We start from the raw sequence: 23,301 nt of genomic DNA on the forward strand, positions 1-23,301 counted from the left end.
ACAGCCATGTACATAACCTAAATGGTAGGACCTAAGCATGTGCAGTACAGTTTTGTACCTTCCATAAATGTAGATGTTCGAGTGTAAACACTGCTGCAGTCATTACACTTGGGTTATCCTGCCGTCAGGCAGTTCTCCAGTCAGCCTGAGTTCCAAAGTCTTGGTCCGGCGTCAGTTGCTGTCGCCTCCTCCCTGACGTCAGTGCGACAGGGGTATTCAAGATGCAGCCAACGCCATTTTCTTCAGTTTTTCTTGCCCCAGATGTCAGGTACCCCCAAATAGGTAGGCAATTCAATTTGCTAGTAAAATATACAAAAGAAAAACAAACAACCATTTTTAGTTACCAGCAAATACTCCCCATAGGTAATAAAGGGTAGATGAGCTTGGAAGTACCAGAAAATAAGCGGGGAAGAAGGAGGGTAACCTGGACTGCAGCAGTGTTTACACTCGAACATCTACATTTATGGTAGGTACAAAACTGTACTATGTTCATCATGTTATACACTGCTGCAGTCATTACACTTGGGTGGAATCCCAAAGCGGAGGTAGGGAGGCTGGATCTATAAGGCATTAGGGGAGGCTATAAGACCCTGCAGGACAGCAGTGGCAAAGCCAGCTCTGGATTTGGAGTATAAAGGCAAATGGTAATGCTTGGTGAAGGTATGCACAAAACTCCATGTTGCTGCTTCCAAAATATCCTTGGTAGGTACTCCTCTGAGGTAGGCAGTTGAAGTGGCTGTTGCCCTGGTGGAGTGAGATCTAATGCTGCTAGGTACAGGTTTCCCAGGGTGGGTACAGCAGAAACGTATACAGTGTCCTATCCATTTTGAAATAGTCTGCTTTGAAATGGCTTTTCCCTGTGCTCCTGCAGTGTATGCTACCAATAATTGCTCAGATTTTCTGAAAGCTTTGGTTTTGTCCCAGTAGAAGCGTAACTACCTGTGAATGTCCAAAGAATGTAGTAGTCTTTCCCCTTTGATCTGTGGTTTTAGATAGAAAGTTGGCAAGTGAATAGCTTGGTTTAGGGCCACACTTGATACCACCTTTGGCATAAAAGTAGGGTTAGTTCTTAAAGACACCCTATCCTGGTGGATTTGTGCTGATGTGATGATATTGCCAGTAGCAGAGCAGTTTTCCAAGAGATGTATTTTAATTCTGCTGCATTAGCTGGCTCAAAAGGAGGTAAAGTTAATTTTTCCAAAACAAAGTTGCGGTCCCAAGTTGGTGTAGGTGCTCTACAGGGCGGCCTTATGTTTTTAGCCCCTCTGAGGTATTGTTTGAGCAAAGGATTAGAAAAAATTGGTGGATCCGTGTTGTAATGAGCAGAAATAGCTGAGGCGTGGATCTTGATGGATGAGAAGGAGAGGCCCTTGTCCAGCATCTCAGTTAAGTATTGAAGTATCTGAGGAATGTTTGGGACAACAGGATCAAGGCTGTGTGCTTGGTTCCAGGCACAGAATCTCTTCCATTTTTCAGAGTAGGCTTTCCTAGTGCTAGGCCTTCTGGCCTCCAGAATGACATCCATAACAGCTTTGGAGAGAGGCATTGCTTGCCTGACTAAGGAATTCTCCGTGCAGCTAGGTTTAAGGTCTTTAGTTGGCTGTGAAGTATCTGATTGTTGTGCTGCATCAACAGCTGTGGGATTTGAGGCAAAATCCATGGTGGTTCTTGTGCTAAGTTCTTTAAGATTGGGTACCAGTGCTGGTGTGGCCAGTCTGGTGCAATCAGGATCATTTTTGGCTCTTCCTGCCTGGCTTTTATGAGTACCTTTGGAAGGAGAGGTAAAGCAGGGAAAGTGTAAACTTGTAGTTTTTTCCAGCTGAATGAGAGGGCATCCACTTTCCAAGCTTGTGGATGGTAGCTCCTTGTGCAGTATTTCTGTAATTGGCAGTTCAATGGGGATGCAAACAGATCTATGTCCGGGCTCCACCATTTTTGTGTTATCTTTCTGAATACTTGTGGGTCCAATTTCCATTCATGGGGGGGTCCATGATGTTTCTGCTTAGGTCATCTGCCAGTGTATTTTTCTCTCCTGGCAGGAATTATGCTTGCAGATGAACTTGGTAGTTTAGAGCTGTGTTCCACAAGGTCATGGCTTGTCTGCAGAGGAGGTAGGAGTGTGTGCCCCCTTGCTTGTTTATGTACCACATAACTATGGTGTTGTCTGTCTTTAGAAGTAATTGTCCTGGATGCAGCAGGTCCTTGAAAGCTATAATTGCATTTTGTACAGCTAGCATCTCTTTTTGATTGATGTGGAGATGTCTTTGCTCTGTGGGCCACTCGTCCTGGATACATTTTCCTGCCATGTGTGCTCCCCAGGCGTAATCCGATGCATCTGTTGTCAGTGTTTGCCTGGCTGTGGGTAGAGTGAAAGGCTGTCCCTTGTTGAAGTGACAAGCTTGAGCCCACCATCGAAACTCCTGTTGAAGGCAAGGAATTAGTGGTATAACTGTTTCCAAACTTTGACAGTGTTGAGACCATACACTCTTTAGGTACCACTGAAGTTTCCTCATATGCAGTCTGGCATATGGAATTAGTAGTATGCAAGATGCCATGAAGCCCAAGGCCTGCAGAATTTTTCTTGCAGGGAGTTGGGTCTTTGTTGTCATTAAATAAAAATATTGAGTCAGTTGTCCTTGCTTGTCTGGCGTGAGATAAGCCATCTGGGCTGTTGTGTTCAAGCTGGCACCCAGGAATATTATCTTTTGTGAGGGCACTAGTTTTGATTTCTTTTCGTTTACTGTGTACCCCAGACAACTTAACCCTTTTACGTATGCCAGATGCTTTAGTAGAATGTCCTTGCTCTCTGCCTGAAATCAGGCAGTCGTCCAGGTATGGGTAAATTTGAATTCCTTTTTGCCTGCAAAATGCAATTACTGGTGCCAGGCACTTTGTGAAGACCCTGGGCACAGTAGATAAGCCAAAGGGCAGTGCAGAGAATTGATAGTGCATTGAACCAGCTAGAAATCTGAGGTATCTTCTGCAGTTTTGTCTGATAGGGACATGCCTCTTTGAGGTCCAAAGTCACGAGCCAAGCTTTCTTGCCCAGCATGGGAAGAAGCTGCTGTAGTGTCAACATTTTGAATTTTGGAACATCCAGGTATGTGTTTAGAGAAGAAAGGTCCAGAATGGATCTCCAGGCTTTGTCCTTTCTGGGAACCAGAAAGAGTCTCGAGTAAAATCCTTGTCCTTTCTCCTGTGGTGGCACCTTTTGAGTAGCTCTCATGTCCATGAGTGTTGTAATTTGTTTTTGAGCCTCTGCCCATTGATTTGGTGGCAGATTTGGCATTCCTTTTAACCTTGGCAGAGTGTGAAAGTGGAACCTGTAACCTTGAGATACAATGTTGAGAACCCATTTGTCTTTGGTGATGCAATGCCAATTGTGATAGAAAAGTGCCAGTTTTCCTCCTAAGGGGGCTGCCAAGAGAGAGCTGTTTGGCAGCTGCAATGGAAATTCATTGAGGCTGCTTTTTATAAGTTTTATGCCGGTCTTCCCCTTCTTTCTGACCTGGTGTACCCCATTGTCGAGGCCTGTAAGGGCCTTGTGCCTGACCTCTACCCTCTTGGGCGTCTGTATCTGCCCCTTTGTAGTCTGTCTGTGACTGGAAAGGACCAATTCTTTGTTGGCCAATTTCTGCTGAAACGAGGAGGCTGAACCTGTAAGAAAATCTTTCACCGTTTGCACAGATTTTGCCTTATCCTCCATCTTCTTTAATACCTCCTCTGCCTTAACTCCAAACAGCACATCCCGTTGCAAGGGTGCATCCAATAATTTGACCTTAATATGATCTGGTAGCGTATGTTCTTTTAACCAAGCATGCCTTCTAATGACTGAGGCTGTAACTGCTGCTCTACAGGAGGCCTCTAAGGAATCCAACACACATTGTAAAGTATGTTTTCCCACTTGTTCAGCTGCATGCAATAAATCCTGCATTTCTTTAAAATTAGGAGGATCTGAGTCTGGAAGCATCTTTTGTTTCAACTGAGACATCAAAAATTGCTGATATTATAGCATGTGAAACTGGCAATTCAAGGCTCTCATTGCTAAAGTTGCAGACATATATACCTTCTTTCCCCATCTGTCTAATGCTCTGGAATCTGTCAGAGGGAAGTGGGTTTTTTTTGCTAATGAGGCCTTAACCCCTTTGGGTCCCTAGGAAATAGTTTCAGGGTCAGCAACAGGGCTTTTGTACAGAAATTTGTGAGAGTCAGGGACTCTGTAATATCTATCAGTTTTAACTGGGGCTGGGGGTAAGGAGTCAGGGTTTAAACTGGATTCAGTGTACACATCATCCACAATATCTGGAACTGGTGGGATAGCAAGGGGTCTGTGTTGAGGCAATAAAAGGAAGTCCCTGAGCCTTTTCTTGGATTCTGAGTAATCCTGGCCTTCCCAATGGAAATGTTCCCTCATGGTATGTAAGGTTTCCCCCAAAGGAGTAGTCCCTCAGGCAGAGAGGCTGAGGGAATTGATTCCTCAGCATCAGAATCCTCATAAGGGGGTAAAGAATATCCTAGGGTCTGAGGATGAGTCTGAGGAAATGGACACCTGGTCAGAAGATTCATAATCTGCATCCTGTCTGGGCCTTTTATTTGGAGGGGGATGGGACCCCCTGATCAGGGTGATTAGGTCTTCGGACATTTTTAACATTTGTTTTTTAGGCATGGAAGCCTGTCCTGGAGAGAGTTGTGTCTGTTTCTTTGCTTTTAAGGAGGGCTTAGACTTAGTAGAGGGTTTAATAGTTAACTGGGTAGGTCTGAAAACACCCTCTGTAGCTGTGGATTGCTCAGCTACTTCGGTTCCCTCTGTAGGGTTAGGATCGGAAAGCTGAAAACCTGGTGCATCCGAAGGCCCAGCCAGCTCCACGTGGGAGTTGGAGGTGGTCTGTGGTTCTGTGGAAGCGGTAGTCAGGGGCTGCATAGGCACCTCGCTGAAAACCGGAGACCGGCGTAGAAGAGGCCTCTTCGTCAGTTTTGGGCCTCGGATGCCTGTCCTTGCGCGTTTTATGCATTCCGGTTGTCAGAAGTTCTGATGGCATGGTGTAATTGAATTTTCTCCCAAAATAATGTCGGGCAAAATCAAACCGACGTTTAATAGTGTGCTTGTTAAACCTAGCACAAAACTAGCAACCAGTGACGTTGTGGTCAGGGCCTAGGCATGGAATACAATAGGAGTGGAAGTCCTTATGAGGTATTTGCTTCCCACAAGAAATACAATTATTAACTTTTACTGACATCGGTCTGAGGCAAGAAAAAGTTTCCCCAACGGGGTACTTAGCTTTTTAAGAAGACTTCAGTTCTGGATTCGGAATGAAAATCTCAGGATTCGGCTGACCAGCACTTGCGAACTGCTTCTGCTTTGGGCATCGCGCGGCAAGAAAGACTGAAGAAAATGGCGTCGGCTGCATCTTAAATACCCCTGTCGCACTGACGTCAGGGAGGAGGCGACAGCAACTGACGCCGGACCAAGACTTTGGAACTCAGGCTGACTGGGGAACCGCCTGATGGCAGGATAACCAGAGTGTAATGACTGCAGCAGTGTAACACTATGAACATCTGGTGGCCAATGGCATTACACATACTGACTTCGGAGAGATGGTGAACCTGCCAGTGGCTAGGTTTGATGAAATTTTCACTCCCTTATCCCCTCCTAACTTACAACAAACCTTCCCCCAAATCCCCCTCACCTTACATATCAGGACAGCAGGTCCTCAAAGCGCTGTCCAAGGCAAAGAGGACAGCCTCTGTGGGACCAGATGACATCCCAGGTGGTCTTCTAAACAGGCTAAAGCATGAACTAGCATCAGCACTAAGTACCCTTTTCAATCATAGCCTAACCAAAGGCTTTGCACCTGTGGAATGGAGAACAGCTGCAGTTATTCTATTCCACAAACTTGGCCTAGCAACAGACTCATAAGCCTGACCAGCCTCATCTGAAAGCCCATGGAATGCATCAACATGGACCTCACAAACAGAGACATAGGTGACCTCCAAACCCTGGATCCTACCTGATTTGGCTTTGTGAAGGGCAGATCCTGCCTGTTAAATCTGGTGGATTTCTTTGAAAGTAGGACTCAGGCCACTGATGAGGGCAAATATGTGCACACAGTATACCTCGACTTAGCAAAGGCTTTTGACGCAATCCCACATTCAGGCATTACTGATAAACTTGGCAAACTGAATGTAAACCAGTTTGTTGTAAGATGGGTTGCCAAAAGGCTCACAAACTGGACACTACCAAAGTGGGTGATTCCACAACAATCAGAAGACCTGTTACCAGCAGGGTGCTGCCACAGGGGTCAGTACTGGGCCCCAATTTCAGGTCAAAACTAAAGGGTTGTGGCTGAACAAGTTTTCAGACTACTGCAAACTAGGTGCAATCCCCCAAATGATGTCAGTATACTCCAGGATGGTCTCACACAGACCAATGACTGGTGTATTAGTCACGGTCTCAAAATGAATACAAAGAAATGCATCATCGTTCCCTTCGGCACAAACAATGTCCCTTCACACTATGAAATCAGTAACAATACCCCAAGTACTCATGAAGTGGTAAAAGATCTGTGATCACAGGTTGACTGTGACCTTAACTTCAACTACCACCCGTCTACTGTTATAAGGAAAGCTTTCCACATAGCTCACTTGATTAGTAAAAGCATCACCTCGACAGCAAAAGAAGTTATAAGCCCCCTATACTCAGCAATTATCTGGCCCATAATCGAGTATAACACCCCTTTGGTATGTACCGAACTAAACACCTAGAGCAATTAGAGACCTCAGCGATTTCTAACAAAGATCAAAGGCCTCCAGCATATGCCTAATGCGAACCAACTAAAATCCCTGTCACTACACTGCATACTATCTAGACTTCTTAGGGGAGAGTTATGCCTGGACTACAGAGCAACCCAAGACCCAAACCTAACGAATTTAGTACATAGCCATTAATCAAATGGGTCTAAGGCTACCCATTCCAAGGACTTAAACATGGCCTGCGACTTAAACAGGACATGCTGGAGGGACAGATTTATCTCCCAGCAACTGCCATGTCTTTGGAACAGGCTACCCATTCATGTGTAACAGAGCACTGCTATGACACTGTTCAAGTGGAACCTGGATAAGTGGATAGGGCACTGTAAATTCTTAGCACGGATAGTACCCACAACCCTCTTCGACATGGGCAGTCATCACTAAATGCAATACTGGGTATTGACAAGTCCTTCTATAGTATTACATTGAACTGAAACAGCTAGGCTTAAAATGACCTCAGAGTCAATAGCCTGGTAATCCCCTATGAAAGCATTCAAAGCTAATACGACTGCTAACACTGGCTTGATGCTAATATGCTGCTTTAATAGAGCGTCTTCTGCGTGGAGACATGAGTGAATGGGCGTACCTTCATTGAAGGTTGTGCGTCAGGGCTGGTAACTCGGCACGTAAAAATCAACTACCAATCATTAGCGGACCGGAGTTCCGCTGTGGCGACCCCTAACCGGGAAAAGCCGAAAGACACAACAACAAACCTGTACTAGGGCCACTGACTCCATACCTTGAAGCTGCAGGTGTATGCCCTCCAATCAATGCCTAAAGCACCTGTAGTCAGGGTCAGACCATCTCAATGTGGCTGAAAAAGTACTCTCACATTGGTCTAAACTGAGAACTCCACCAGACAAACTATTTCTATATGAAAGGTACTAGACGTTCCTTCTCCAAAGGTTGTGAATGTTGTTTCTATCAGTTCTTCAGGCACCAGTGACTGTTTCACATATGAAGTCTCCCCAGGGGAGACATGAAAATGATGGATGCCACATAACATGGAGACTTAAAAACTCCCTTGCAGTGTGGATTAACTTCTGCAACTGTCAAACGAAAAAGTCTTTCAAGAAAGCATCTTTTTTGAATGGTGAAATGGTCCCATTCAGTCCTATGTCCAGTGTGGTCCTCAGAAAATCTCTAAAAGTACTGAGTTTTAGGCTGAACATAGAACCTCAAGTTCTAGGGACAGGTGTTTTTCCTGCAGTTAAACTCAGGACATGGTTTGCAAAGAAGGCAGCTATCCACATAAAAGTATACATGATTTTTTCTGGCTGTTAGGACTGCCACTATTCAAGCAATGCATTTTATGAAAAACCTGGGTGCAGTACACAGCCCAAAGCATAAGGAAGGAGACCAGTACAGGGCTCAAATGGTAAAGAGGCAAACAATAAGAGGAAGTTTCCTGCTATGAACCTTTAAGAATCTCCTCTGCTCTTTGCATACTGCCATATGCTCAAGTGTCTTTGAAGGCCAGAGTTCACAATGAATGTTCTGGGTATTAAAGAAGGACCAACTGCAGAGTCAGCATTTTGAACCGGTAGACTTAAAGGTTGACTGAGTTTAGTTTCTGAAGTCAGCTTAGGCAAAAAGGAGGGGGATGTCTAAGGAAACTCTGTCCTTGTGAAGGACAAATAGAAAGCTCTACAGGAAACCGGATGAAATTCTAAAATTCTGGTTGAAGTAATTGCAACTAGGAAGATAGTTTAAGATAAAAATTTGAGCTCAGCTGTATGTGCCATTTAGAATGGTGGCCTGCTTAGCTTTGCCTGCAAGAAACTGAGGTCCAAAGGTGAGGTAGGATCCTTTGGGGGGGGGGGGGGGGTTGGAGAAAAGCACCAATTAAAAAGGCCTTGCATACTCTTTAGGAAGCTAAACAATGAATGTTAAAGCTTTCATTAAAATTAAAGAAATGGCTACTAGATGGACCTTAACTGTTGACAAGTAAGAACACATTGGAGAAAGGATAGGAAAAAGTACTAGGCTCAAAAAAGGGATACAAATCATGTTATCCAGACCAAAAACAAAATTTTTTTCCAACTGACCTTATATACTTAATACATTGACAATATTTGGGAAATGGTAAGGATCTGGATCAGGTTTACCTTCATATGTGCGTTCTGCACACGGGCAAACAGCAGATGTTCGAAAGGACGTTTGCAAAGTTTGCAAAGGTCAAACGCAAAATGCTTCGAATGTGCAATGAGTGAATGCACAGTGATATTTGCTCATTGCAGATTCGGCATTTTGGGGCAGATTGCACTACAGTGGGGATCGGAAAATTGACCCTTTCCCCCACTGTAGTGCGATCTCGGAGTTAGTATATTAAAGTAAGGGGGTGGGGGGTGCAGAGGGGCTTGCCCCCCTGCATTACACTTCATTACACTATGTATTCAAGTTTTGTGTTCAAAAATCAGCAAATCTGCTTTTCGATTAGCTGATTTTCGAACATTGGAAACTGTCGTGGTTTTGTGTTTCGTGCTTACGATTTGCTCATAAGAGTGAGTGATTTTCGTCCATGTAAAGGTAAACTTCTGGATCACCATGAATAGTTATGCTTGGTCCCTGGCAATTAGTGGAACTGGAGAAACCACGCGGTTAGGTATAGGAATCAGAAGTCTAGGTGAGGCTTGCCAGAAAGATGGGAAAGGGGATCTAGGAATGGAATCAGAAGCAGTGGCCTCTTCCCAAGAAAAGGCTACAGCAAGAGGAACCAAAGCTGTTGAAGCCAGAATGGGGCTATGAGGACAGCTGTCACTCTGCACAAATTGTCCTTCTGCAGAAAATTCAATATTAGTGGAAGTGGAGGGAAGGCATACAGGAGATCAGACAGCCCTTAGTGTCAAATCCCATGGGGTTGAGGGTAAAGGTGTTGCTGCACTTGCTGTCGGCAGAGTATGGGAACATGCCTTTGCTACTTGTGGGTTGAGGGGCAAGTCATGAGGCATCTCCAGTATGTATTATATGCAGACTGGCCTCCTAATTTATTTATTTATTTATATTTTGTTGTATATGGGGGTCGAATGAAAGTTTATCGTCAATGATAACTCCTAGAGGTTTGGTTTCCTACACTATTTCTAAGACAGTGTTGTCAGATGCAAGGATGTTGAAATGATCAGTGACAGGGGAGGTGTTTTTGGGGTGAAAGAGTACAGCCACATTCCCTGCATTTTCTGTCCCAATCAATGCCCACTCCCCACCTTGGAAGCAGAGGCTTCTGTAACACTAAGGGCACTCCTACAATATGATTTTGGCCGTCCAGAAAGGTAATAGCAAATATGCAGATGGGTTTGTCCATTTCATTTTCTACCAAAGATCACTGTACCCAGAGTGTCCATTTTAATCCCATCACAAAACATCTGGCATGCTCCATTAGAAAACTGAGGCTACTATGAAACACACTACTTTGGTAATTTAGAATATCACCGCAGCAGAAAAGTTGAGAAGATGGCAAATCACAGAATGAGTTGTAAGGGTGTGGTGTTGAAAGAGCAATGGTAGCCTATGTATACTATCCAGATGGCATCCTATAAAAATTAGGTTCTCTTCAGATTCCAGATGTGATCTGACCTTGTACTCTTTAAAACAGAAAGCTGCAGTAAGTAATCCCTTGCTTCTATAATGAACACCCTTGTGGCAGAGATTAGAAGTCAGTCATCTATGAATTCCAGGAAGCCTCATGTGAGAGGCAACCACCACACATTTGATGACCAACTTGGGGATGGCTATGGTAAGGCTAAATGGCAGAGTTCAAAACTGGTAGTAACTGGCTCTGGCTTGAACTGTAAGATTTTTCTGGAAGCATTTGCAACTTTAGTGTGCAGATACATGTCCAACAAGCACGTCCAATTCCTTTCTTGGGAGATACAGAAGGAAAGACTGCACCACAACCATCCTAAATTTGGTTCTCTTGACATACTGGATTTAGGTCACCAAGAACTAGTAAGGGCTCAGGGTCCTTTATGGGGAGGGGGGTTAAAAAGAGTAGTTAATAAATCCAAGATCCTCACTAATCTGGTGGAACCTCCAGAATGGCCTTTTTGGGTAGAAGGCTTGAAACTTTTCTCTTTACCTTCTGCTTTTGATGGAGTGAGACCTCTAGAAGCCAGGAGTGGGGGACTTTGGGGAGGGGGGTTAAAAAGAGTAGTTAATAAATCCAAGATCCTCACTAATCTGGTGGAACCTCCAGAATGGCCTTTTTGGGTAGAAGGCTTGAAACTTTTCTCTTTACTTTCTGCTTTTGATGGAGTGAGACCTCTAGAAGCCAGGAGTGGGGGACTTTGGGATCTGGGAAAAGAGAATTCTATATCCTCTGAATACAGTCACCCTTCCCGAAGTGCACTGCATGATGACCGTCCACGGAACTTCCTCTGCATGGAAGACAACCCCCTGAATGCTTCCAAAGTGGAAAAGTCAGGTAAGTCCCTAGGGAATCTGCTGTCCCTAGGGAATCTGCTGACTCCTTTCTTGGAAGAGGCTGTGGAAACCCAGATTTTGTGGAATGTTTCTGCCCCTAGAAAAGCATCCACTGAAGAGGCCACCATGACCCCTCATGTACCACTGTCTGGAAACTGAGCAAACGGCTGCTTTGGGGATTTTTTAAGCTACAAGTTCTTAGGACCCTTTAGATTCCTTGAGTAGGATCTCTATGGGTCTGTAAACTTGACTCTCACTGCAGACAAGGTCATGTCCTCTTGTTCACTCTGCTAGTTTCTCCTTCACCTGATGTCCAAATACTGGTGGCTGTCAAGCATGTTACTGTTGTGCTTTTGATGGTAAACAGACATAATCATGCTCTTTCTCTCTCAGAATTAAAACTGTCAAGAGTATAATGCAGTGGCACCATTCCAAGCAATGTCAATGTCATCACCAGACAAAACATCTTTATGACCAGTGAAGGATTCCTTATAGGCAGAATGTACTGCCCTGGGACCAGTCTTGCCTACTGCAACACTATGGAGAAAAGGAACAACATACTGAACAGATAATTTACCATCAGATGGTGTCATGTAGCATTCAGTTACCACTTTAAGGCAGTAACAATTAGTTAACTGCAAGATACAAGTCTGATAGCTTTGCTACTTCCCTGACAGTAACATACAGTGCCCAATCACCATTCTACCCAACAGCAATGGCATAGAATAATCAGTGCCACATATGAAGCTGCAATGCTCCCTGGTGGCCATGTGCAGTGATCTAGAAGTAAAGTACGTTATGGCAACAGCTTTGTGCGGAGAGCAGAACTTCTGCCTGAGAGATCAATGACAGCTGGGCTAATTCCTGGTGGAATACTGTGATCCATTACCATTCTAAAACGCACTGCTATCTCTGATAAGTGGAAACAGCACCTCTAAGAAAACCATGCTACTCTCCGATAGTAGCTTGTAGCGATCTACAAAGTACAGCACTATGAAGATAGTAATAGTACACGGTCAATTTCCCGTTTCTTTTTCCCAATAAGCGAATGGTTTCATTCTTACAAGCTATTTGTACTCAACTCTCCACTTTTTTAAATGCAGCTCTTGCTATCTGCTTTTACACCATATGGCCACTAGATGACGGAAAACACAAATAAAACAAAAGAAAGTCAAACCAAAGGGTTTCCAACAAAATGTCAAGAAAGCTGTACAATAAAAGTAGGTGCAAACTCATACAAAACTCCTCCCAGGGAAGGACAGGTCCAGCAGGTGACATGCCATTTCTTATTAACCCATAAATATGCTCTTTTCCATTGCACAAGAGGGGCTAATCATTTACCAGTTAACCAGATCAGTGGGAAGTTTAGCTACTGTGTTTTCAGGAGATATAGACTACTAATTAATTAACTTCTTGCAACAGCAACCACTACTCAGTGCTTCCTCCTATCCATGAGAAAATTAAAAGCTGGACACCATTTTAACAATCATACAGCAGCCGCACACAGAATCATGCAAAACTGTTAAAAAGATCAGCAGCAAAACAAAAAACACAAGTAGGGGAGGGAAGTTAGCAATGAAACAGAGGAAATCAGCCACCTGCTGTTATTGTGTTATTTTTCAAAACTGTGCTGCAGTTATTCTGTTTTTCTGGTCAACATCATTGGCAGACTCCCAAAATATGAATAGGAAGGGGAGGAAGCTTTGGCTAACTTACCCTAAATGACTCTAGTAGCAAAATCTCCAGCTACAGAGTGGGCATCCAGCTTAAAGAGCTGGCTAGAAGCCCTTCAGCCCTGGATGAGGGTTTAATTTCTTTGATAATGATATACTTTTTCTTCATTTGTAGAGGCTACATTCCCTGGGCGGGAGTATTCACCATAGTCCGTACACAAACCATCTGTGATAATTTGGACTGCTGGCACAAAAGGGCTCTTAAGTTCAGACTGCACTGGTTCACCCCACATTGCAAGTCTTTTGATACAAAAAGAAAGATGGGGATCTGCTGGCCCACGATAGGTGACTGACTCTACATAGATCTTGGGTATCAATGAAGTTTCCTCATATGCAGCCTAGCATGGGGCACCATCAGGATGGTTGAGGCCATGAAACCCAGAGCCCTAAGAAATTCCCTAGCTCTGGCAAGAAGTATTCCTGGCAATTTTCCACCTTGTCCTATGTGAGGAATAACTTCCAGACTGAGGTGTCCTGAAGGAAGGGATTCTAGAACCAACACCCTCTGGGAGGGCTCCAAGCATGACTTTTGAAGGTTGAGAGTGAATTCCAGCCACTGCAGAAAGTCCATGGTAAAGGATATATCCATGAGCACTGCCTCCTGGGTGGCAGGCTGAATTAGACATTCATCCAGGTATGGCAAAATGGGGATTTACCCTTAAGTCTGCAAAAGGCCATAACAAGAGCCAGGTACTTTGTAAAAACACCCGCAGTTGTGACGAGACCAAAAAACAATGATCTAAACCAACAGTGCAAAGAATCTGTGGAAGCATCTGTTTTCTTTGCGGAGTGGGGCTTGGAGACAGGAATCCTTTAGGTCCAAAGTTACCAACTGGGTCCTAGGATGTAGAAAGGGAAACCAGGCTGGAATGTTAGCATTTTGAATTTGGGTATCATCAGAAAAGTGCTGAAGCTTAACAGGTCTAACACTGGTCTCAAAGAACCCTCTTTTCTTGGGCCTAGGAATAGCATGGAGTAGAGCCTTTTCCCCTGTTGAGAGTTGGGAACTTCCTCTGACTCCATGTAGGAAGAGGACTGAGATGGCTGGAGGGATGAGTTCCTTGTGTTTCTTAGGGACCTGAATGCCTATATACTTTGGAATCACAACACACAGCAATCTGTATCCACCTTTGACAATTTTGAAGATCAGAGAATTTGATGAAAGTATAAGGAGAGCTTGCCTTTGTTTTGGGTGGGGGCTTTGGAGGGGGAAGGAAAAAGGTGAGCACCACCAAGTATTTGAAAATCTCTTTCATTCTTGTGAATGTTTCACCAAAATATATCCGAGAGAGGATTAGAAGAAACTGTGACCTTAGCATCAGAATCATATACCAGGGAAGGGGAACTCTGGGAAACACAGTCCACAGCTTCTTGTCCCATATCCTATGCCTCTTCTTACCCATTAGGTTATTGATCCCCTCTTTCTTCTGCATGGAACTGCAGCTGATTCTTGCTCTGGTTGCAATAGCTGCAGGAATTTAACTTGCCCAATATCTTCGTGTTTAACCTAGGAAGAGGAGAGGGGCCCACCAGAAGGCAATTGGCAAGGGGCCGGAGAAGGAGAAATGTACATAGTTTTTTGTGCCTTTTTAAGATGGACATCCATCCTAAAGGCTTCTTGTGCCTTTCTAAGATGGACATCCACCCTAAAAGCCCCTGGTTTGGAGTGGGTAAACTGCACCTCCATGACAAAGCTGTTGACTTCTCTGATAATTTAAGGGATCCCACATTTCTCTTCCAAAATAAGCCAAAATAATTGCTCATGGTTCCTTTTTGCCTGTCCTAGATGGTGAGGTGGAAAAGAACTGTGCAAATGATCAGTCTGTATGGGCATGCCAGTATCCTCAATTGTGAATGCATCCAAAGAGTGTCAGAAGGTTGCAGATGCTGTCCGGTCCGAGGGCTGCGAACACTCCTCACTAGGGCCAGCTGTCTCAGACCAGTCAGATACAGAACAGCTGAATTATGCTAAGTACCTACTCATCTCTTCCTTACCCTTTTTTCAGAGGAGGACAGTCGTATAGAAATCCTGGCACAGCAAGCCACAACCCCCAGGTGCTTGTTATAAAAACACTGGTAGAGAGAGTGCAGCCTACTCCTAATAGTTATTACAATGAACCCCAGGCTTGCATTACCACCAAGAATTTCCTGCTCTGCCTATAACAAAAAAACATGACTGGTGAGGTCATCTATAAAGACGATCAACCTGTTATCACAAATGCACTTGCCATTTTTGTGGCTAGACATAAGAAAAAAATCAATAAAAAATTCAAAGATCCAAATGCAAGGGATACTTATTTGCCCAAGTTTGGAACCTGGAATATTTGATGAATGTGAAGAGCTGAACACGAAGCTGACACAGGAAGATTTCTGCATACACAAACTGTGGTAAGAACATTCTAAAACAGCTTGGGTGTATGATCCTCCTACACTAGTGAGCTCTGGCATGTTCAGGGGTGGACATAAGCCATGCATTGGCGGAAGGAACTTGCTTTCGAGGAGTGGTAGGATAGATGGATGAGGGCATCTGGCAGTAAAGTACCAATCGTAAGGAATACTGCAAGTGATCAAATGAAGAATCACTCTGCTCCACCTAGACTATTTCAGGTTTAGCTTTAAAAAAATGCATGCTACAGGTTGAAATGTGTGGATGGACAACCCTGTTAATTATGAAGCTCATGTTCTAAAGAAAAGGTTTCTTCAAAGGAGGGTGCTGATACAGAAACAATCTTAAGACACTTCCTGATCAAATCAGTGCTGACTCCCAGAAGCTTACTCCTCGCAAGAGCATGACAGGCAGAAACAGCTGGCATACACAGCCTAAGCAATAAGTGAGACCCAAATCAGACATCTGACTGAAATTAAGCAAGCAGAACCAGTATACTGACTGGACAAGCTACAGCTTACAGTCACTGGATCAAATCACTGAAACTTGAGTCACAGTTGCTTGAGCACAGCAGCTTCAGTTGGCACTTGCTTGTGTTTCATCCTTTATGTCATAAAGGAGTGAGACTGTAATACTTACTTGAGATGTGGGTGGTCCGTGCTTGGTGCATCTCAGTGAAACAGTGAGAGACAGACACTACACTGCCTGTTCGTGATCAATCTTTCTCCTAAATGCAGTGACCTCCGTTACAATAATAAAGTAATGGGGGGGGGGGGGCAGGTCAGAGGACCTTGCCACCTTGTAAACAGTTTTGTTTTAATCCATTTCACATTATCTCAAAGTGACAAGTTCAAGTACACGCATTAAAATGAGCTACCATTGACAAGTTGTGACCACACTTGTGAGATGGAAATTGATGAAGTGAGGAAATGTACTGGATCTCTGCCAAAAAACAGCAACTTGGTGAAAACAGCAGCATCTTATGCTAAAAGGTATTAGTTGCAATAACTTCTAGGTAGGTAAGTCCTGGCTGGACCCCAGATATTAATGTACCAGCAAGCACCCACCTTATCCAAAGGCATAATCCAGAAGTCTTGCACTACAGCAGCAAAGACATGACCCTCTGGGAAGTCTCTGCTGGTAACTTTGTGTGACAAATGTACTTGTTCAACACGAAGAAGTTTAAGAGGGTGAAAGTTTTCGGTTTCCTCTGAAAATAAGATACTGGAGTAGCACACTTGTCCGTTCTGAAGGAGGAAGATCATCCAAACTCCATTTGAGTAGTAAGTAATGTCTAGGCTTGTCTGAAGAGCTTGTTGAGATGATTTGATCCCAGAGTGAAGTCCTTTCTAAAAAAGGTAAGAACTCCAAGACATTGCTGTTTCCGAGTACACTGAGAATCCACTGGTGCTTTGTGATGACTCTCCAATCTACTGTGAACACAGGGAACTGAAACCCCTTCCAAAGAAATGTCGGTGTTGCAGACAGAACTGCAACTGCTGAGTATGCTTATGTTGTCTTCCTATATGCCAGGGTGACTGGATGCTCTCAGTTCTGCTGTTGGATGCTACTCCCACATCTTATTTCCAGAGAAAACAAACCTCCAATTCCATCTTAGACTTCATTAATTTAAACAAATGCATTCAAATGTCTGCTGTTTCTATTCCTAGGTTGAATTCTCAGCCTTAAAACTATCACAGTGCTTACATAACCAAAACAGCATGATCAAGTCAGAGTGTCCAGGAGCAGTGGGGGTGCCTTCATGATTGAAAAGACCAAAAACAACACACATGAATATTTTAAAAGGAATTAAGACACTGGTACCTATAACTGCACTTAACTCTAAACTTTGCAAACCAATGTAGCAAAAACTGCTCTACATTTGGTCTTTTCTCCTATCCTTCATATACACAAATGCAAACTTCTGGCAAGGTGAACACTCTATTTTCTCAATATGGGTAAGAAATTCTTACTGCATTTCCACACCTGCTGCAGGATGACTCACAAGAATAAACTTTTCACTAAAAATTGTAGAATGTAAATCAAATGCACGAGTATATATTTTAACAATTTGTAAGCAGTCACCGTCTCAAGCTGTTAAGAGACACAAACTGTCAATTTTCAATCTAATCAGGAAACAGCAAAGGGGGAAAAAGGCAGGCCTTCTCCAAAGGGAAACTTAACTGTTCTAATACTTTGGCCGGCATTGCTGAAACATTGTACTGCTGAAACAAAGCAGGGGGTACAACACTACTTCTGGCAAGAAAGGCCTGAAGATGGTACCGTCTGGATATTCTTTGTACCCAGAGCTTGGAATGTCCCTGGGGAGGAGGACTCGGTCAGCCTCAGGGAAAAGTGCACAGCATGAAGAAGGGCCAAGACAATGGCCTTACCTGTAGCTGAGTTCCAAAAGGCGACTACTGCAACAGTAACCCGCTTGTGGAAAACAGCACGTACTTCATACACTTTGTTGTTTGCTACACACTGCACATGACTACACAACACCTCTGAATGAGCATGTATTACTAAACTCAATCCCATTACACAGCATAGAGAAGTATTTCTATATAGTATGCCTGTATTTTAAAAAAAAAAACTGAACGATAACAATCCATAGGATGAGTTAGTAAGGAAAACCATAAATGTAGATGTTAGGATTCCATTGCTGCAGTCCTTACTAGTGGGTATAGTCCATCCAGTCGGCGCCCGAATACCAGAGTATAAAGGCTGTCGTCCAGAGCGCGCATTAGTCTGGCGTAAGTCAATGCAGGGTAATTACTACGATGGCATGACGGCGTCATATTCTTTTCTTTTTCTTAGAAGACCTAAGAAGACAAGGAGACAAGGCCCAAAATAAAAACACCAAAATAAATAAACATGTAAACATTAAAAGCACCCCTAACAACCACCCCTAAACACAGGAAGGAGGGAGAAGTAAATTGGACTGCAAGCATGGAATCCTCAATTTATCTACATTTATGGCAGGTACTATGTTACTATGTTCTTTGCTTGTTCTTCCATTGCTGCAGTAGAATCCCAGTAAGGAGGCTGGCAAAATCATAAAAGAAGGAGGAGCTGACAACATGCCTTGCAAAAACAGCTGGCAAAACAGCCCCTAGACTTAGAGTAGATAGGAGGAAGGTGATATGCTTTATGCACTGCACTGAACAAGTAGCTGCTGCTTCCAAAATATATCATAGCTTCACCCCCCTTAGAAATGCTGTTGAGTAGGCTAGTGCCTAGTGGAATGAGGGTCTAATCCCAGCTGAACTTCCTTTGATGAATAAAAAAATGCAAATGCAAAGCCAATCCACCTAGAAATAGTTTGTTTTTTTGTTTGACACTTGCCCTCAGAACTCAAAAGCAAAAGAAAAAAAAAACTGCTGAGACAAAATCCTGCTTTAATCCTAAAAATATAGCATATTGCCTGTGTACACAGCAAAATCATCTAATCATCTCCCCTTCATCTTTTGGGGTCTGGGGGCAGCGTATAGTAGGCAAATGAAAGGTTTAAAAGCCACCACAAATAGACCCTAGAAACCTTAGGAAGGATTAGTGCAAGCGTGATACCTATCCTATCCTTATGGAAAAAAAAAAAGGGCTCCTGCCATAGGGGCCTGCAACTCAGACACCCTTCTTGCAGAAGTAATAGCCAACAGAAAAGCAGAGTTCTCCATGAATGTATTCAATTCAGTTTCAGCAGCAGGCTCAAAAGGTTGTGTAAGCAACACAAAATTGAGATCCCAAAGCGGGGTAGGGCTCTCACGGGGGGCCCTATTTTTTTGCCCTCGAAAACTGCTGAACGAAGAGAGATCTTGAAAACAATGGTGGGTCACAATCATAGTGAGCCAGAAAAAGCTGCAGCATGAATTTTAATAAAGGACAAAGAAAAGACCTGATAATAACTCAGTAAAGGTGTTGACTCAAATTAGGCTCAGAAAGAGGCAAATCATTGCGCTCTGTTTTTGCTGTGCCTTCCAAATTTTTTTCTTCTGCGTACACTTTTACACTTTCCTTGTACTAGCTTTCTAAGCTACATTTTAAAACTTGTTGAGGAAACTGAGACCTGCAGAGTTCAATACAGAATATGCCAGGCTGTTAGATGAAAGAGAGAAGACATTGAGCATGAGATAACAGATGAGGAATCAGAGCAAAGGCCATGGAGCTTCTTTACTAGACTCGGAGGAGGAGTGGGTACCAGTGTTGCGAGGCCAATCTGGAGCTATCAATCCCTTGGCCTGGCTTGTCTGACCTTTGAGTACCTTTTTGGAGAAGTAGAGGAGAGGAAGAGGAGGAAAGGGGAAGGTTCTTCCAACTGACAGAGCATCCACTTTCAAGCTGTGTGATGAAACCCCAATGTGAAATACTGCTGGTGGTGGTGGTGGGTTGTGGAAGTTTAGTGAACAGATCTATGTCTAGGAGACCCTCCCCCAAGACACTGTCAATTGTTGAAGAATGTTTGTCAGTTTTTCGTCGGGATCATGTGATGTCTGTAACACACACATCTGCTATAGCAGAGGCTGTGCTCAAAACCTTGCCTAGTTGCTTGGTTTTTACAGCTCAATAATTATCTCCCATAAAATCATTGCTTGCCTGCATAGAGGGTATCTGTGTGTTTCCCTGTGTTTGACATTGTAGGTGAGAATGTGTTTGTGTGTTCTGTTTAGAATCCTTTTGACTGCCCCAAACTCCTTTGATTGAAAGCCATTAATGCAAATTGGACTGCTATGTTCATGTGGTGATACCAGAATGCTATGTCCTCCTGTCTCACTTGTCTTGTCTTGCCAAGCAAGTCCCCAAGCATGTCTCCCAAGCAATGTCACAGCATCTCCCGTGTTTAAGGTGACATTCCTTGGCCAGGTTTGTCGGTCCTGTGCCTGAAGGTGTGGTTTTCCTTGACACCACAAGGTAAATTATTGGCTTACAGAGACAATTTCCTTGAATGACAGTGTTGTTCCCTTCCTTGACAGTGTCATTGTTGCTAGACCATGCGCCCATATTCCCATAGAAGCTGCCAGCATTGGAAAATGAAGATTTGCCATCAGATGAACCCCTGAAGATGCTTGAAGGACTGTCTTTGGATATTTGATGCAGTTTGTGATGGAAGTAAAAAAGATATCCGTTGTTTGGTGTCAAGGGGTTATGGGCTTCTGTGGCTTGTCTAGAGTTAGAACAACCATGAAGCACATGTCTTCAGTCTCACACCCAGAAAGCACATACACTGGACTTTATTAGACTGGACAGCACCTGCTTTCCATTTTCCTGTAGCAGCCTTAGCATCAGGTCTTCCTTTTCATAGATTTTGCAGCCTGTAGTAAGCAGTAAGAAATCAGAGAACCTTTGAGCGTATAAGAAGGCAGTCACTGTGCCAACAGAAGCCTGAACCTTTACTGATAGCCAGATAGACAGTTGAAGAATGAATGCAGAGAGTAATGATGAGAGACTTTCCAGAAGCCAGCCCTGACATGAAATGAGATATAGCAGCCTATCATGTGATCTTTTGCCAGCTTAGGTAAAATCCATCCAGTGATCTTTGTGATCTGGAGGGCATGTCCAACATCCAAGGATGTAGCAGATATGTCATGATAAGTGTTGACGAGAAAAATGCAAAATGTAGGATCAATTGAAAATCTCTTGTTGAGGAGACAGGATAGAATAAAATCCTGCCCCCTTTCTTTGGGCAGGACTGGGGGAAATGCTTTGATCCTGAGCCCCTTTTGCTTAGGAGGAATTGAGACTTTTCCTTTTGGAGGAGGGCATTGTATGGCCTTTGAGCCTTTGGCATTGTATGGAAATAAAATCTGGCATTGTATGAAAGACATCCAACATACCATTTGTCCTGAGATACAGTCTCCCAAATTTTTGGTAATTAAATTTGAATTCTACTTGAAAGGGCTGCCAGGCGAGAAAGGTGGTCTTGGCGGAAAGAGAGCTGTCCCCCTGCAATCTATTGGGTCCTTTACTCTGGGTCTCCCCCTGCCTGGGCAGGAGAAGAGTCCTACCAGGAACCCCTGCCCTACCCGCCTAGACCTACCCCAGAGGGACCCTCAACACTCCTCTACCACTAAGAGACTAGGCCCCCCACTAGGATATCTCCAAAACCCACTGGCAATGAATAGCAAGCAATTTGCTGCAACTGCAAAATCTTTTAACCTCCCAGCTTCTTCTTTTCCAACTCCCATTTTCTTCAAAAACTGCTTCCACAGGCGATCCAAACAATACATCAGAAAATAAAGACATCAAATCCCTAAACTTCATCCAGAATACATGCCTTCTGATCCAGGAGGGCAGGCTGACTCTTCCACCCTCAATGCTGACATCGAAACCACCACATAGAGGCCTCAAAACCATCAACCACTGATGCTTACCCACTTGTTCCAACACATGATCCAAACCACAAAGCTCAGCTACACACCATCCACCTTAGATTTTAATTGTCCACCTTTTAGTGTGAAATTTTATTAGGTTGACCCTTTGAAAAGCATATGAATGGAATTCAATAATCTCATGAAACCTATGGTGGAGAACAGCATACCTAACAGTGGAAGCACCAATCAAACTTTCTTTCTTTTTTTATCCACAGGACTTGCTTTTTAACCCACAGAGAAACCTTACCTTTTTAACCATAGAAATGAGCTTCTGGGTCTAGATAGCCTTCTATAACAGTTTCTTATGAGCTTAAGGAGGAGTATAAGGAGGGGGGGAGCAGGCAGGAGGACAAGGCAAAGGGGTTCACACAGGAGGCATAGGAAAGGGCAGCACATGGGCACAGAACAGAATAGCCACAGCCTTTTCCTGGGCTGCCTCACATCTGGGCCCTCCCCCTTAATTTCCTATCCTGGGAGGAAAAGCTCAGGTCCTGTGTGCTCCCTCATTGAGGGCAAGCAGTGAAAATGAGAGATCCTCCAGGAGGAGTAGCTGTAGGAATAAGCTCCCACCACATCAGAGAATCATCAGAGAAAGTAAGAAAGCAAGTCAGAATCATCCAAATCTGAGTACCTCTGAACACTGTTCAAAACTATCAAAGTCTGGTTCCCTGCTAACTAATCATGAGTGCAAAGAACCTCTAGCCATATCATAGTAGAACTCTCCATCAGTGAGATATGTTTACCTCCTTATTTTAAAGAAGTTTCTTTAGAAGAACAACTGAAAATGACAGCCTAAGCCCAGAATGCAGAAACCTTGGGAGAAGAGGCTCTCACAGCACTACTAGGAGCCCCTCTAAGAGAACTGGCAACTGAGAAGAACAGTCACCTCTGAGTGGACCCCTCAAGAACTGTCACTCTACCTTGTAACAGTGCCTGGACTGCCTGCTGAGAAGCGGTTCCCTGCGGCTCTAGCTGCTGGCTCTGGAACTCCCAATAAACTCTGCGCTGCCGTTGGCTGCACAGCTTCTTGCCGGTAGGCCAGCTGGCGCCGCCCGGGCTTCTGGCTGCGAGGCCCGCGGCTTCCACCGGCCTTTTATAATTAAACCGCCTCCAGCATCCGGCCCAACAGTTATGCCTCGCAGGCGGCAACAACAAACTCCGTCACAATAGCAGCCTAGGCGGTATAGTGTTTTTATGGTATGCCCTATGAAGTATCAATTTACCACGTCAAATATATGGTAACCCTAAGAACAACAGGTATACCACAAAATACAGTTATTATCTCCTGTTTGCAAATACAGGAAAAAACTTTTCTGACATCCGGTAAAATGCTGTTGCAAAATTTAAATTTGAAACTCGCAGTGCCAACCAACTCTGATTAGGTCTGAAACTCGGTTTTCGCCAAAGATCGCATTGCAGCACGCAACCAACTCTTGCGCTGACATGGCCCTGGCAGGACCCGCCATTAAAAGGATGGCGCTATGGCGTGGGACTACTGCGCCCTGTACGGCGGCTGACCCAGACTAATCGCTGCCTGCCGACTGGATCGCGGACTATGAACTTGAGGAAGGACTGGATGCGAACATCT

At 44.0% G+C, this 23,301-nt stretch overlaps 1 protein-coding gene across 2 annotated transcripts in view; it reads right to left on the reverse strand.

The window, feature by feature from the left end:
• ABCC1 (ATP binding cassette subfamily C member 1) overlaps nt 1–23,301 on the reverse strand; it is a 1,301,041-nt gene that overhangs the window by 572,802 nt on the left and 704,938 nt on the right. The gene's annotated exons all lie outside the window — the stretch shown is intronic.

This window comes from Protopterus annectens, chromosome 12.part0, assembly GCF_019279795.1.
Source record: "Protopterus annectens isolate FY-2018-M chromosome 12.part0, PAN1.0, whole genome shotgun sequence".
Classification (NCBI taxonomy): domain Eukaryota; kingdom Metazoa; phylum Chordata; order Ceratodontiformes; family Protopteridae; genus Protopterus; species Protopterus annectens.